Source organism: Octopus sinensis, unplaced genomic scaffold (assembly GCF_006345805.1).
Source record: "Octopus sinensis unplaced genomic scaffold, ASM634580v1 Contig00290, whole genome shotgun sequence".
In the NCBI taxonomy this organism is placed as follows: Eukaryota; Metazoa; Mollusca; class Cephalopoda; order Octopoda; family Octopodidae; genus Octopus; species Octopus sinensis.
Genome location: NW_021823824.1, coordinates 1,582 through 17,500, shown reverse-complemented (window position 1 = coordinate 17,500; position 15,919 = coordinate 1,582). Strand labels below are relative to the sequence as shown.

Sequence of the window (15,919 nt, the reverse complement as noted above, 5' to 3'; positions counted from 1 at the left end):
TGCTGGGCTAATTCGACTAAGCAACATGCTATGCGTCCGTTTGGAGTGTTTCAGGCCCTAAGCTGTCATGCAAAATTGGAGCTGGGTTTTCTGTGATTTTTGAACGCACCGAAAAGCTGTCAGTGGATATACTCTCATTTGCAGCAGTGTGCGCTGTGTCTAACACGACCCATCATCGGAAATTTTGACACCTCATGTCAGGTTTGTTGTCCTACATCACTTAGAGAGTAAATTCGGAGGAATTGTGGTTGTTCATTCGCGGGTACCAGAGAACCAATGAGGGGATAGAATTGCCCATGAACTTTGACTTCGGCGTAAATTCATGTTTATCTATCTTCTTAGATTCACCAAACGTTGTCATTTGAAATGCAGAGTTGTATTGTCAGATATTGTCCAGAAAATCGTTTGACTGGATTGAAGCGCCTTCTTGAAGATTCCTAAGGCGTTGAGATGGTATTGTTGGCAAAGATTCCTGTCCGGATATGTTGTCATCTATTGCATTGTTTTAAGTTCTAAACGATAATAAATACCCTGAAGTTCTATTTATATGATGCTATTTCTATTTTTTCCCAGAACCGTTTCATCTCCAAGAAATCTCTCGACGATAAACCTGATGACACGCCAAGTAAGAACTAATTTTATGTCTAAAGTCTTTTACCCGTGTTTCCTTAACCAATGATTTATAATTTCACCAACTTTGAATTAGTTCCACAATACTATCCATATGTCCACAATAATATATACTAAGACACTTACCTGAATTTATTTAATATATTCTACTTTACAATAATTTCCTAAATAAAATGTTACTCTAATATACTATGCCATTTATTGTGTGTATATGAGTACATATGCAGTGCTACGTCGATAATTGTACCAAGACCTCTTCATCTGAGAATCAAATGCCCGAGCTGGCGCTTCACTGCGTTTATATCTACAATGCAGCATTCTGTCCACTCTTGTGCTTCCAATCATTCGTGAATAGAGACCCGAAATAATGATGTTCCACTTTCCTACAGAGTGCGTATTTGTCAGTCATGCCTTGGGGTACTCGGCAGCCAACCAATTCAGTGCACGTTGTTAGTGACCATCAGACGAATGAGGTAGCAGCATGTCGTCTACAAATAACAACCGACCGATCACGTAGAGATTAATTGGGATACCTCTACCACAATGGCTGCGCATATTCAACCAGATCACAAAAAAGAATGTGAGAAGGGACACTAACAATGCACACTTCAACTAAGTGAAACCTTCACGTTGTAAACTTTCGACTTTTACATAAATACAAACATTTGAACATCCATATAAGTACTTTATGGCAACCAGTATTTGCCCATTAAACTCACCTTCTTGGTAAACCATCCGCAACTTGCCCCAGGGCATGTGATCGTGTGCCTTTCCGTGGTTTACAGCGTATAAACCTTGGAAATATTTCAATGTTTGCTGGAAGATCTGTTTTGAATGACTATCTGGGCGGGTGTACTGCGTCCCGGACAGTAATCTTGGGCGCGACAATTTCCCTACGTATCATTTCCTGACATCTAGTGTAGACTTTTCTATAATTAGAACCCACTCTTTGGTCTCCGTTTGAAGAATTGTGATTGTCTCCCCATATTACCATTGCCTTGGTGTTTTTTCCAGAGATCCCATCTACCTAGCATACATGTGTCACTCAGAGAATACCATCTGTATTTAAGGTTTCTAAAATATCAAGCCGAACGTGCTTTTCACCAGCAGCTTTATCAATTTTAAGTGAATTTAGCTCAAATAAGCCTTCAAACGAAGAAGAACCTGCCGAAAATAATAATACAACCACGAATCCATTTCGATATCCAACTTCATTCAGGCGGGTCACTCTCAATTTGGATGCAAAAGTCTCCACATTTTCGTTTCTGATCCCAGCATCCACTGCGGCTTCCAACTGAATTCTGTATGTCGCACTGGACTTACCAATTTCCAGTGTTCGGCAGACTGTAGAAATTTTCAGGTTTTCAAATATGTAGGTAGTGCGAGTTGACAACTCCACCACTTCCTTTTACCCGAACGTTCAGCAAAGAGTGAAAGATGACCGAAATCTATCAAAAACCTCTGTCACCAAGTATTTCTATTCCAGGTACCCTTATAAATATCCCTGTCTTCAAATAATATATATACCATAGAGAGGAGAGTGTGTATCCTGCAGAGAAGGCTGCTATGATCTCTCCATTAAGTTCACTGACGACATTCCTTCCAATCAATCCTTCTCACGGTTATCAGTGCCAAGGTGTGCACTGAAGTCTCCTTGCAGGACAAATGACTTTGCCCAAATATATCTAAGCTGAGGTGAATTTGCTTAGGAGGAATTGTATTTGACCTCGCTGTTACTGCATATACTTACAGCAGCACAGTGGTCCTTCATATTCAGCCTTAGCTTCAAGAGGTGAACCACACACCTAGGAGGTTTCACTCCATAATACAATCCGAAAGCTGGGGATTTAGGGTATTCTTATCCCACCTGTGCAGACATTGTTGGCACCACAGTTGCGTAGTGGAGTTTCAAGCCTATATCCAGGGTGCCGCTAGGAGAAACGAAATTTTGTAGAGGAGACACTGATTATATCTTACAGGCAGATTATATCTAACAATTTTGACGTTTTAATTCTCAATATTAAAGGTTCCCTTCTTGATCTGCTTTGTTGTCCTGAGACCGTCAATATTGTGCTCCATCAAAAACGGTAAGTCATGGATTTTGTGTTAACATATGTATGTCTGTACGCATGTATTTATTTAGGTATGTATGTGTGCGTGTGTGTAAATATGTGTGAGTATGGATTGGTAGATTTGTGGATAGAAAGAGAGACTGACAGACAGACAGATAGGTAGGTAGGTAGATAAACAGACAGACAGACAGACAGACAGAAAGATAGATAGATAGATGGATAGATAGATAGATAGATAGATAGATAGATAGATAGATAGATAGACAGACAGATAGACAGACAGGCAGACAGGTAGACAGACAGACAGACTGATAGATAGATAGATAGATAGATAGATAGATAGATAGATAGATAGATAGATAGATAGATATATAGATAGATAGATAGATAGATAGATAGATAGATAGATAGATATATATATATATATAGATAGAGAGATAGATAGATAGATAGATAGATAGATAGATAGATAGATAGATAGATAGATAGATTGATAGATAGATAGATAGACAGATATAGAAATACCCGTCAACCTATTGGGTTGTCCGGAAATTTATTGCCGATATATGGTAGCTTTAATTTCGACTTATTTTAGAACATGGTTGAGTTCATAAAATAGAATTTAACTACACCTCCATTTAGAGCGCAGTTTAAGCTATCTTTTCGTGTAAGAAGGTTTATGTTCCTATAACCTGTGTTGATTTTGTAACACTTTAAAATGCAAGATAAGAAAGTTCATTTTCGGCACTTGATGCTTTGGGAACCAGACAAAAATTGCTGCAGCTCGGCTGGCATGTGTTACTCCATCCCTCCATATTCACCAGATATTGCACCTTCGGATTTCCACTTATTCAGGCCTCTGCAGAATAGTCTTAATGGTAAAAATTTTAATTCCTTGAATGACGTAAAAAGATACCTCGATGAATTCTTTGCCATGAAACCACCTCAATTCTGGAAAGAGGGTATTTTCAAGTTAAAGGAAAGATGGAGAAGCATAGTGCAACAAAATGGTTCATATTTGGTTGTTTAAAAATGCAATGGCAAGTATTTATTGACCCTTTATTTTCCTTTAAAAATCGGCACGAGCTTTCCAGGCAACCCAATATAAATACATATAGATATATATATGTATATATGTATACATATATATATATACATATATATATATACATATATATATATATATATAAACAAACATATGTTATATATATGTATAAACATATATATATATATATATCAACACACACACACGTATATATATATATAAATTTTTATACACTTACATATATACATCTACATATACACACTATATTTAAGGAGTGAATAACCAGTTTATATAGCACCCGTGTACAAAATATCTAATCCTCATCCCTTTCGTATGCAGTCAATTTGTAACCTACTATATATGTTCCCAAACATTTTTCTTGCAAACTTTTGTGATATTCCATTGAACCTCAAATGATATATTGACCTTCGAGATTCAATCCGGAATATTATTCTCCAGTGCTAGAAATGCCCGACTCTTCAGTGATCATGATGGATAACTATACTAAACAATATCAAGGCAATAGAGCTTTTGCATCAATTCAAACTACTTTTAAATATTGCTTCATATTGCCTTGACAGTTTCTCCTAAGGACGCAGTGGAAAAGTCCTACAGCGGATTAGGACGCCGTACATGAAAGGTTGGCGTCGGGTTTTCTTGTACGTCAGCAGAATGCACAAGTCTACGTTTCTAGTAATCTTCAAACTACCAGCGATTTTAGATAGCAAAATTAGTCTACTCTTGACAATGAACAGGGATATTAGCTGTTTATGTAATGTGTATGCTTTGCCATATACAAACATGAAATAATGAAATACCAGATTCACAGAAAGGCATGCAGTTCCAGCAAACCTCCAAGATGTACCACGATATAAAAGATTTGGTAGAATGGACAATGTCGACGTCACCCACATCTTCATAAAATGCTGTCCGAAAATGTTGTCATCTATTGCATTTTTTTTCAGATCTAAACGATAATAAATACTCTCTCTTTTTCCACAGAACCGTGTCATCTCCAAGAAATCTCGCGACGATAAACCTGATGACACCCCAAGTAAGAACTAATTTTATATTGTATAAGACAATAACTTTGAAGAAATGTTCAGGAATGAGATTAAATATTATAAAGTATCCAGCTTCCAGTTCTACAGTGTTTAGCCGAAGACATTCACCCTTGTCTCCTTAACGATTTATAATTTCACCAAAGTTGAATTGAATCTACATCACTATCCATATTTCTTCAGTAATATATACTAAGACACTAGTCAAAATTTCTTTTAAAATACATTTTACTTTACAATAATTTCCTTAATAAAATGTTACTCTGTTATACTATGACATTAATTGTGTGTATATGAGTGTGTGTGTGTGTGTGTGTGTGTGTGTGTGTGTGTGTGTGTGTGTGTGTGTGTGTGTGTGTGTGTGTGTGTGTGTGTGTGTGTGCAGTGCTACGTCGATACGTGTACCAACTATTGTTCGTCTGAGAATCGAATGCCCGACCTAGCGCATCAATGCGTTTAAATCTAGAATTTAGCAATCTGTTCAGTCTTGTGCTTCCAATCACTCGTGAATAGATTCTCGAAGTAACGATGTTCCACTTTCCTGCAGAGTGTGTGTTAGTCATCCCTGCCTTGGAGCACTCGGCAGCCAACCCATTGAATGCGTGTCGAAAGTGAACATGACATGAGTCAGATAGCAGCATGTCGTCTGAAAATAGCGGTCAACCGACCCCTTACAGACGAATACAGATACTGCTCGCACAATGGCTGAGCCATGCTCAACCAGATCATAAGTAATGTGAGAAGCACTAACAATAGACTCTTCTAGTGAAGTCTAAACTCCATGTTGAAAACATTCGGCTTTTGCACAAATTCAAACATTTGGACATCCGTACAAGTATTTTACAGGAACAATAATTTGCTGAATAATCTCACCTTCCTGGTAAACCATCCGCAACATGCCCCACGGCACGTGGTCTACAGCGTATTCCCCTTGGAAATATTTCAACGTTTTCTCGAAGATCTGCTTTGAACTAATATCTGGTCGGGTGTACTGCGTCCAGGACAGTAGTCTTGGACGCGACCATTTACCTACGTATCTTTTCTAGACATGTAGTGTAGACTTTGTCTTGAAAAAATCTGTGATTATTACCCCGGATTGACATTGCCCTCGTGTTTTCCCTGAGACCCATTCCACCTAGCATACATGGGTCACTCAAGGAATACCCTGAGTATTTAAGGGTTTTAAATTATCAAGACGAACGTATTTCTCTCCAGCAGCTTTATCACTTTTCAGTGACTTTAGTTCGACAAAAATAATACAATCACTAATCGATTTCGATGCCCAAGTTTATTCATGTGGGTCTCTCTCAATTTGGATGCAATATTATCCACAATTTTGTTTCTTATTCCATCATCCACTACTGCTTTCAACTTTATTCTGTAGGTCGCACTGGACTTACCAATTTACTGGGTTCTCCCAACTGTAGGCATCTTCCGGTTTCAGACATCTTGGTAGTGGTCAGTTGACAACTCCCCACTACTTATAGCCCGAACGTCCAGCACAGACTCAAAGATGACTGAGACGATAACAACATCTATCAAGAATTTCTGTCACTAAGCATTTCTATTCAAGTACCCTTATAAACAACCATGTCTTAAAACGATATCTATATCATAGAGAGTTCAGAAGACTAGTATGGCCACCACATTAAGGTGTGTGACGCCATTCCACCCAATGAATACTTCTTGCGGTTATCAGCGCCAAAGTGTGCACGGAAGTCTCCTTGTAAGACAAATGACTTTACCCCAAATATATCCAAAGCTGCAGTGAATTTGTTAAGGAAGCATTTGTATTTGAACTCGCTATTGGATGCATTTACTTCCAGCAGCTACACCACTCATTCATTCTGCTTGAGCTTCAGGAGGCATCCCTTAATACCTAGTGGGATTCACTCCATAATCCAATCCGAAAGCTAGGGATTGTGAGCATCCCACTTCCGCCTGTGCTGACATAGTTGGTGGCACACCTGCACGGTGGAGTTTCCAACCTACTTCCAAGTGTATGCCTCGGAAGTAACGAAGCTTTCTTGAGGAGACACCGATATAGCGCTTTGTCTCGTCCGGTTTTGACAGTCTAATTCTTAATTATGAACGGTTGATCCCCTCTGGACCTGCTTCGGGGTCCTGGAACACGCATATTTTGTACTCCCTTCCCATGCATCCTAGATTAAGATGAGTGGAGACTGCAATATATTTCCCGAATGGACTCCTCCACTCAAGATCCAGACGCAACGGCTTTTATCCCACTCGATGGACGACGCGGTATGGCTATTCCTTCGAGCCCTTTCCATATTGTAGCTACGATGGCCTTATTCGCGCCAAACACCAAGCTGATATTTGTAATTGACCAATCAGGTGCCAAGAATTTATAATATGGCCTACATATCTATAAAAGAAGAACTTTATCATCATTACGGTCACAAATATATATATATACTCACATCCAAGTTCAACTACAAAACAAACATCCGTTCATAAGGGAGCCGAATACACATTCTGATATTCTGAGATTAATCTCTCAATTCGTTGACATCAACGTCAACAACAGGCTCAATAGACAAATGACTAATTTTCTTCGTTTAAAATTTATTCTTAGCGAATCCTTTACTTCTTTCATTCTGATTTTCATTCATTCACTCATTCTTTTTCTCTTAAATTCTAAATTTCTCTCCTCTCTATCAATTCCTTCCAAGCCAACAACTTCCTTTGTATAGGATTCAAGAATTCTTTCTTTTAAACTAAATTGTTTCATTTTAAATTTCACAGAATCCGGTCCCGGATCATTGTATACCCGGTGGGGCAGAACTACTTGTCCTCCTTATTCAAACCTTGTATATGACGGTTAGTATAAACTATACTTCTGTTCACTCTTTCTCTCTTTATCTTTCTCTTCTTCTCTTTTTATTCCTCTCATTTTCTCTTTCCGTTTCTCACACGCACACGCACGCACACTCAAGCAAATCATGTGATATATCACATTTGAAACGATACCTATAGACCCTATAGAGACTGCACAAGACTGCTCACTTCTTTGTAGGTATTTGGTCAAATCAGAATTTAAATGGTCTACTATGGACCAGGTGAAAAGGATGTTGTCTAACTACAGAATATAGATATCTCTACGTTAAATTATAGATAGGGACTAGACTGGAATCTAGTATAGTGATCAAGGACTCCTGGCTGACTTGTATGGAGTGTAGATATCAAATACCGAGGCTGCTAATTGGTTATAAATTTTACTGGCTACGGATGGTGGTATTATACGTGAGTGACCAGAGCTGAAAAGTGGCCACTTGACCATCATTAACTAGAATGTCTATTGCTTGTTGTTATAGACTAAATTGAACAAGGTCTAATTAGAATTGATGAATGAATGTATATGGTTAATGAAATGAACGCAGAATGTACAATGTGGACTGGAAAAACCACACACTGTAACTAATGGACAAAGCTAACTAAGGGCCGTATTTATTAAGAATAATATGGAGGGACTAAGTACCACTGAGAGAACCCAAGTGAGTACATATTGCACTACTATTCTTCTCCACCTCACCGAAATCGTCCTATACCTCAAACCTATCTCTTTTCATGCAACACCTCGCCTAGTTAATTGTCCAGTGTATATTTGTAAGGTAACACCGGCACATTCAATTCAAAGCTACTGCTTCCCACATCTTCTCCAACCAACCTCGCATCCTTTGTGAATCTGCTCCCTATAAACCCTACACATATCCTTTATCGGTCGCCCACTCTGCTATCCATTCATCTTAAGCACTACGCCATCAATGAGCTTCAAACTTCACCCCACCTCAGTTGATGCTTTGCATGAAATAAAATCTGTGTGATCATAATATTATAGTATGTGGTAGGCACGTCTCGTAGTAGGCCTGACTCGTCCCAGACAAACCGATGGATATAGCCAGACACACCCGTATGGTCGACTAAACAGTATTTCATCCCCTCTTACCCACCAGTTCTCTGCATCTCGCCGTCTCTCGTATTGTTCTACTCAAACCACATGCAATTCCCATCACCGACAATTTTCACGTTCCAACGTGAACGACATTTTCTCCAAAATCCCATTCCTTTCTACGTTTATTGACATCCACACACAAACACCTACCCAATGGAATACACATCACAACCACAAATACTTACCCGTACACATACACAAACACACACACACATGAAGAGAAGACAAACGCACAGCTGCAAACTCATGCGCACTCCCATCCAGCAACACACAGCTTACACTTACATAAACACTAACATATACACCACAATTCGTTCACACGTGAGTAAACATGACTTCTTTTAAGGGTCAAACTTAATGAATGTTTCCGTTATTTCATATATAATTTTGCTTAATATCTTTTTTTACTTGATTTATTCTTACCAATTCTAGGTGTGGTTGGTGGACAATGGTACGACGACACAGGTGGCGGAAGTAATCTCTTATGTCTACCTAACGACCCCATTTGGGCCAATTATACTATAGGAGATGAAAAAGGTGGTTACATTTCTGGCAGTGAATATCAACTGGAATCATACCCAACGAATAAACTCTTCTCTTTTGCTAACGCTGAATCACTTCATGATCACAACGTTCCGTGCGCTGTCTGTTTGACACGACAACCTGCTGTTGTTATGATGTTACCAGCCAGGACAAAGTGTTACGCTGGTTGGACAGCTGAGTATTCGGGATATTTGATGACCGATCATCCTAATCATAAGGGCAGACATGAATATGTATGTGTGGATTATGCACCAGAAGCTGATCCAGCGGGTTACAAGAACGAAGATGGAGCTTTATTATATTTCGTTCAGGCTGGTTGTGGTTCATTGCCATGTCCACCGTATGTCCATGGTCAAGAATTAACCTGCGTTGTGTGCAGTAAATATTGAATAGAAATTAAATTCGGTTCCATATGAAAATATGTCTGTGAATTACAAGAAATGATAAGAATTTTTACCTAATATTTTCTGTCAAGTATGTCTATCATTAAAAGAAACTGGTATATCAGAAGATATTAAAAACCATACAAAAGAGGCGACGTAGAAAGCCAGAAATATCCTGACCAAAAAAATCTGTCGGAACAATTCTAGATAAATTTTATAAGATTTCAGTTTATCAAATTTAATGTTAAAATAAAATGCTATTTCGTTTAACAGTATTTTGTGTTCTGTCTCATTATTCAGAAAACCCTAAATATAGTACCAGCATAGAAATATATCAGCTTGTTTTTCACAGCCTTAGAAAATCTAATACTTGACGCTACTATCTCAGACATCTTGCTTTTGAAATTACAACTCAGATTCTGAAAAGGACCATGAACCACCATATTATTTAACACAGAAAACACATGATCGCTTTAACAACAACAACCAGTTACTTCTACACAAACCATTTTATTTGCCGTTATTAATCAGAAAAGCTTTCCGTTCCATTCTTACCTCATAACTTATAACCTAAATCTAAATCACAACCTTCCCACCTCTCCACAAATTATGACAAAATGAAACTCTATGCACAGAACACTCACATTATACACTAAACGCTGATATACAAGAATAAGAAAGGAAATCAACCAGAAAAATTGCCTCATTTCAGCAGCAGAGAACATCAAATACGACTATTTCTTTCACTCATCTACGTAAACATACCAGACTCGAAGAAAGGATGGATCCTAGAAGCTGAATAGATTTCATGCGAAACGAATACAACACCCATAAAAGTGAGAGTAAAGAGAGCAAATATAGTCAGGGCAAGCACGGATGCTGTGCGTAAGAAGGCTGAGATGTGGTGAACGTCACGTTATATCCAATAGGGTTCATGATTGTCTGTTGGAGTGTGTCGAATATTTCTCAGATAAACGAAGGCTACCAAGATTACTTAGTGTTTACAATCCCGAAGTAATTATTCTGATGGTTAAATCCGGATTCACTTCCCTGGATTACGAATATTTTCATGAGTATAAATTTGCATCTCTGAATCAGAATTGTTCAGATCATTTTTCACTGTTCCTGAGATATTTTACCCAATTTTGGCTAATAATGTAAAAAAGAATTCATCCTTATTCTTTGGCTTATTACTTTGCACAGTTCTAGCCAAACATTCCCAAAGATTTTCGATGGGGTTTAATTCGGATCACTGCTCTGGCCACTGCTCCGGCCACAGCATCAACCGTACTCTCTTAGACCTAATGTAATCTCTGACAAAGTGCGAGGTTGTTTCGGGTCGTTGTCATGCTAGAAAGTCCAAGATCGGCCCAAATGAATTGCGGGCATATGAAAGCAGTCTAATGCAATATTTCTAGGTAGGACTTAGTATCCATAATGCCCTTCATTCCGGTTATAGGACCAACGCTTTTGCAGACATGCACCCCATACCATCACACGTCCACCACCGTACTTAATTGTACGTTAGACGCATTCTGGATGATATTCTTCGCCTATATGCCTTCTTACATACTTCCTGCCCTCACTGTCGAACATGTTGAACTTTATGTATGTATGTACGTATATATGTATGTATGTACGTATGTATGTACGTATGTATGTATGTATGTATTATGTATATATGTACGTATGTATGTATGTATGTATGTATGTATGTATGTATGTATGTACGTACGTATGTATGTATGTATGTATGTATGTATGCACGTATGTATGTATATATGTATGTATGTATGTATGTAGGTATGTATGTACGTATGTATGTATGTATGTATGTATGTATGTATTATGTATGTATGTATGTATGAATGTATGTATGTATGTATATATGTACATATGTATGTATGTATGTATGTATGTACGTATGTACGTATGTATGTATGTATGTATGTATGTATGTATTATGTATGTATGTACGTATGTATGTATGTACGTATGTATGTATGTATGTACGTATGTATGTAAGTATGTATATATGCATGCATGTATGTATGGATGGATGGGTGGATGGATGGATGGATGAATGGATGTAGGCTTATATGTAGGTAACGAAATCCGATTTGTATTTGTCTCGGATAGAAACCGTGACACCAAATTAACAAACTGGTCATTCTAGTATTACAAGCCAAAGTTACAAATTACATTTTTATACAAAGAATCTCGGTTACGATGCTCTGTTTCAATTAGACAGTCGGATTCCTCCGGTCCGTACCAGTTCCGAGTCGACCGCTCGCCGCCGGCCGAACGCCTGCCGCGCGTCGCGGTGCGCGACGACGACCGACCCCTGACGGAGCCGAGCCGCGCGCTCACCGACGCGACGGCGAGCCCGAAGCCGTGTCGCTCCACGGCGTCCCGGGTGTGGAACCTATTTGTTCGCGCCCACTACGCCCCGGGTGCCCCGTATGAAACCGAGCCACCGCCGGACGACGGCTCGCGCACGCGCCAGTAAGCGCGGTGCGCCGACGCACGGTAAGCCCGCACGTGAGGTTCCGCCAGCCGCGGCAACGCACCAGCCGCGCGCGAGCTTTCCGGACCGGGAGGTCCGTAGGCGGTGGCGCGACGGAACGCAGCGCAGCGGAGGGAGAGTACGCGCGCGTAGAAGCCGACCCGCGTTGACCGAATGCGCGACCGCGCACCGGCGCGAAGCGGGTTGCCCGCCGACGCAGCGACGACTGTCGGAAAAATGGGGCGCACCGGGATGCCGAGTCCGACGCCAACGCTACAGCCCCGTACCGGTCCACCGCTTCGCGTGAAGACGTGTTCCGGCGCCCGGCGGCGCGACGCTGAGCGAACGGCGACGCTACAGCGCGGGAGCGAGGCAACACACACGGCCCGACCGACCCGGTCCTCGGAGCCAATCCTTCTTCCGAAGGTACGGATCCATTTTGCCGACTTCCCTTACCTACATTGGCGCTATCGACGAGAGGCTGTACACCTTGGAGACCTGCTGCGGATGGTGGGTACGGACCGACTCGACAGCTGCGATTCGTTACGGACCCGGATTTTCCAGGGCCGCCGAGAGCGCACCGGACGCCGCCCGAGACGCGGCGCTCTACAGGTACCATATCTGTATCTCCGGACGAACCGATTCCACGGACGCGGTCCTTTGCGAAGAAGAGAGAACTCTTCCCGGGGCTCCCGGCAACGTCTCCGGGCTCGCTTGCGTTGCCGCTGCTTCGCCCGGCCGCCGACTTCGACGATGGACGCGCTGCTAGGAAGAGCACGCCGCGTTCCCGCCGAAAGACGGGCACTCTCCGAGTTTGGGTTCGGGAATATTAACCCGATTCCCTTTCGATGCGAGGCCGGCCGCGTACTACGATGAACTGGAAGTTCTTTGTTTACTACGACGGATCCGGCGCCTTTCGTGGAAGCTTTCGCCCGCTCGACCGCCGTTGGCACGGAACCCTTCTCCACTTCGGTCTTCGAAGGTCTCGTTCGAATATTTGCTACTACCACCGAGATCTGCACCCGCGGTCGGCTTCACCCGGGCTCGCGCCCGCGGCTTCCATGCACGCCGCGGCGCCCTCCTACTCGACCGGGAATCGGAAAGTCGCCTCGCCGGCGATCGCGCAACCTGTCGCCCGGCCGGTCCGGCATCGGTCGCTCGCTCCAGCGCCATCCATTTTCGGCGGGGCCGGTCGATTCGGCAGGTAAGTTGTTACACACTCCTGAGCGGATTCCGACTTCCGTGGCCACCGTCCTGCTGTCTATATCGACCGACACCCTTTCGGGGATCTAATGGGCGAAGCGTAGGGCACCTTAGCCGGACGTTCGGTTCATCCCACATCACCAGTTTCTGCTTACCAAAAGTGGCCCACTTGGCACCGTGCATTCGTCGTCGCATAACGGCGCGGCGCCTCCGATCGGGAGAGGAGCGGCCCGTTTCGCCCGTTCCGAGTTCGAGAGTAGATCGAGGCCGTCAACGTCCCCGGGGCCTCCAGTCGTTCGCTTTACCGGACGGAATTGCGTGTCGTTCTCCCGCTGGCGCCAGCTATCCTGAGGGAAACTTCGGAGGGAACCAGCTACTAGACGGCTCGATTGGTCTTTCGCCCCTACACACGGTTCCGACGATCGATTTGCACGTCAGAGGCGCTTCGGACTTCCACCAGAGTTTCCTCTGGCTTCGTCCCGACCGGGCGTGGATCGCCATCGGGTTCGGGGCCGCGCCTGCTACACCTGAGTCGGAGCGGGAACGCCGGACGCGAACGTCGCGGCGAACGCGCGGACCCGACCCGGCAACGATGCTTCGAAGCGCCGTCCCACCAGAAGCGAGACGGCGACGTCGTGTTACGTTCTCGCTTTCGCTGTGCCGTCGGAGTTCGCGAAGTGAAAGGCTCCAACGACTCGCAGTCGACTGGGACTCCTCGGTCCGTGTTCCAAGACGGGTCGGGCAGGTTGCCGATGCTCGTCGCTGACCGAGGGCACCGGGCGGCTTTTCGGGCGGGGTGTCCCGCGACCGCAACGCGCGTCGCCCCCTTGCGAGGATCAGCGCGGTCGCGGCGCGCGGGCGGCCGCGTCGCTCGCAGTCTCGGAAGCTGACAAATCGAGAACAATGTAATAATTTATGCGGTTTTAATCTCACAATTCGGATTCATAAAAGGACAGAAAGTGCATAAGGGCGTTACCGACAACAACAACAACAACAACAAAAATAACTTCTATATGCACCATTGCGTTGGCCCAGAATGCGCATCAACAGTTTCCTATCTAGATTCAGTTCTCGTCTTATAAAAGGTATTAATCATCTGCTTCAGAAATATCACAAAATGCACACCACCCAACTAACTACCTGTAGGTAATCATTCATGCATGTTGGTGCGTGTGGAGTATTTCTCAGGTAAATGACTGTAAGATATCGGTACGAAGACGGATATATATATATATATATATAGATATATATATAGATATATATATATATATATATAGATATATATATATATATATTCAAATATATCCATATGCATATACATATTATATAGGCGCAGGAGTGGCTGTGTGGTAAGTAGCATGGTTCCGGGTTCAGTCCCCACTGCGTGGCATCTGGGGCAAGTGTATTCTGGGCCGCCCAAAGCCTCGTGAGTGGATTTGGTAGACGGAAACTGAAAGAAGCCTGTCGTATATATATATATATATATATATATATATATATATATATATATATATATATATATATATGTATGTGTATGTATATGTTTGTTTGTCTGTGTTTGTCCCTCTAGCATTGCTTGACAACAGATGCTGGTGTGTTTAAGCCCCCGTCACTTAGCGGTTCGGCAAAAAGAGACCGATAAAATAAGTATTGGGCTTCCAAAGAATAAGTCCCAGTGTCTAGTGTTCGACTAAAGGCGGTGCTCCAGCATGGTCGCAGTCAAATGACTGAAACAAGTAAAAGAGTAAAAAAATGATATATACTATATATTATAATCATATATATATATATATATATAATATATATATATATATATACGGGTGCGGGCGTATCGGTGTTTCCTCCAGCACCGTTTCACCATCGGTGTTGTTATGTTTACATCCCCGTAACTTAGTGGCCCTGCGTAAGAAAATGATACAGTAAATACCAGGCTTACAACGAAAATAGACCTTGAGGGAGTTTAGTTCCCTTAAAAACTGGTCCAGGCGGCAGTCTAATGAATGAAACAGACAAAAAGAAATCTATCTGTCTGACTATGTATGTATGTATATATGTATATATGTATGTATGTATATATGTATGTATGTATGTATGTATGTATGTATGTATGTATGTATGTATGTGTATGTAATCATCTATCTATCAATACATAATATTATATAAACACACACATGCATGGATGCATGCATCCATGCATACATAAATATATATATTCATACATTCATACATACGAAGATACACATACATACATGTGCGTGTATATATGTATATATGCAAGTATTCATCTATCTATTAATACACACACACACACATATACATATATACATGCATACATACATTTATACATTCATACATATAAAGATACACTCACACAAACATATGCTTGCACGTATGTACGTTTGTACATATGTATGTATGTATGTAAGTATATATTTATGTATGTATATATGTATGTACGTATATATGTAAGTGTGAATGTGTCTATAGATATTTACATGCTTAC

The 15,919-nt window shown here is 41.7% G+C and overlaps 1 long non-coding RNA gene across 1 annotated transcript; it reads right to left on the bottom strand.

Annotated features, from left to right (window-relative positions):
• Positions 1–7,671: 7,671 nt before the first annotated feature.
• Positions 7,672–13,062, bottom strand: LOC118768648. The gene is made up of 4 exons (XR_005004432.1): positions 12,892–13,062; positions 12,046–12,051; positions 8,238–8,240; positions 7,672–7,685 (listed from the first exon to the last, which is right to left on the bottom strand). It is a non-coding gene; the product is annotated as an uncharacterized LOC118768648 (long non-coding RNA).
• Positions 13,063–15,919: the final 2,857 nt, after the last annotated feature.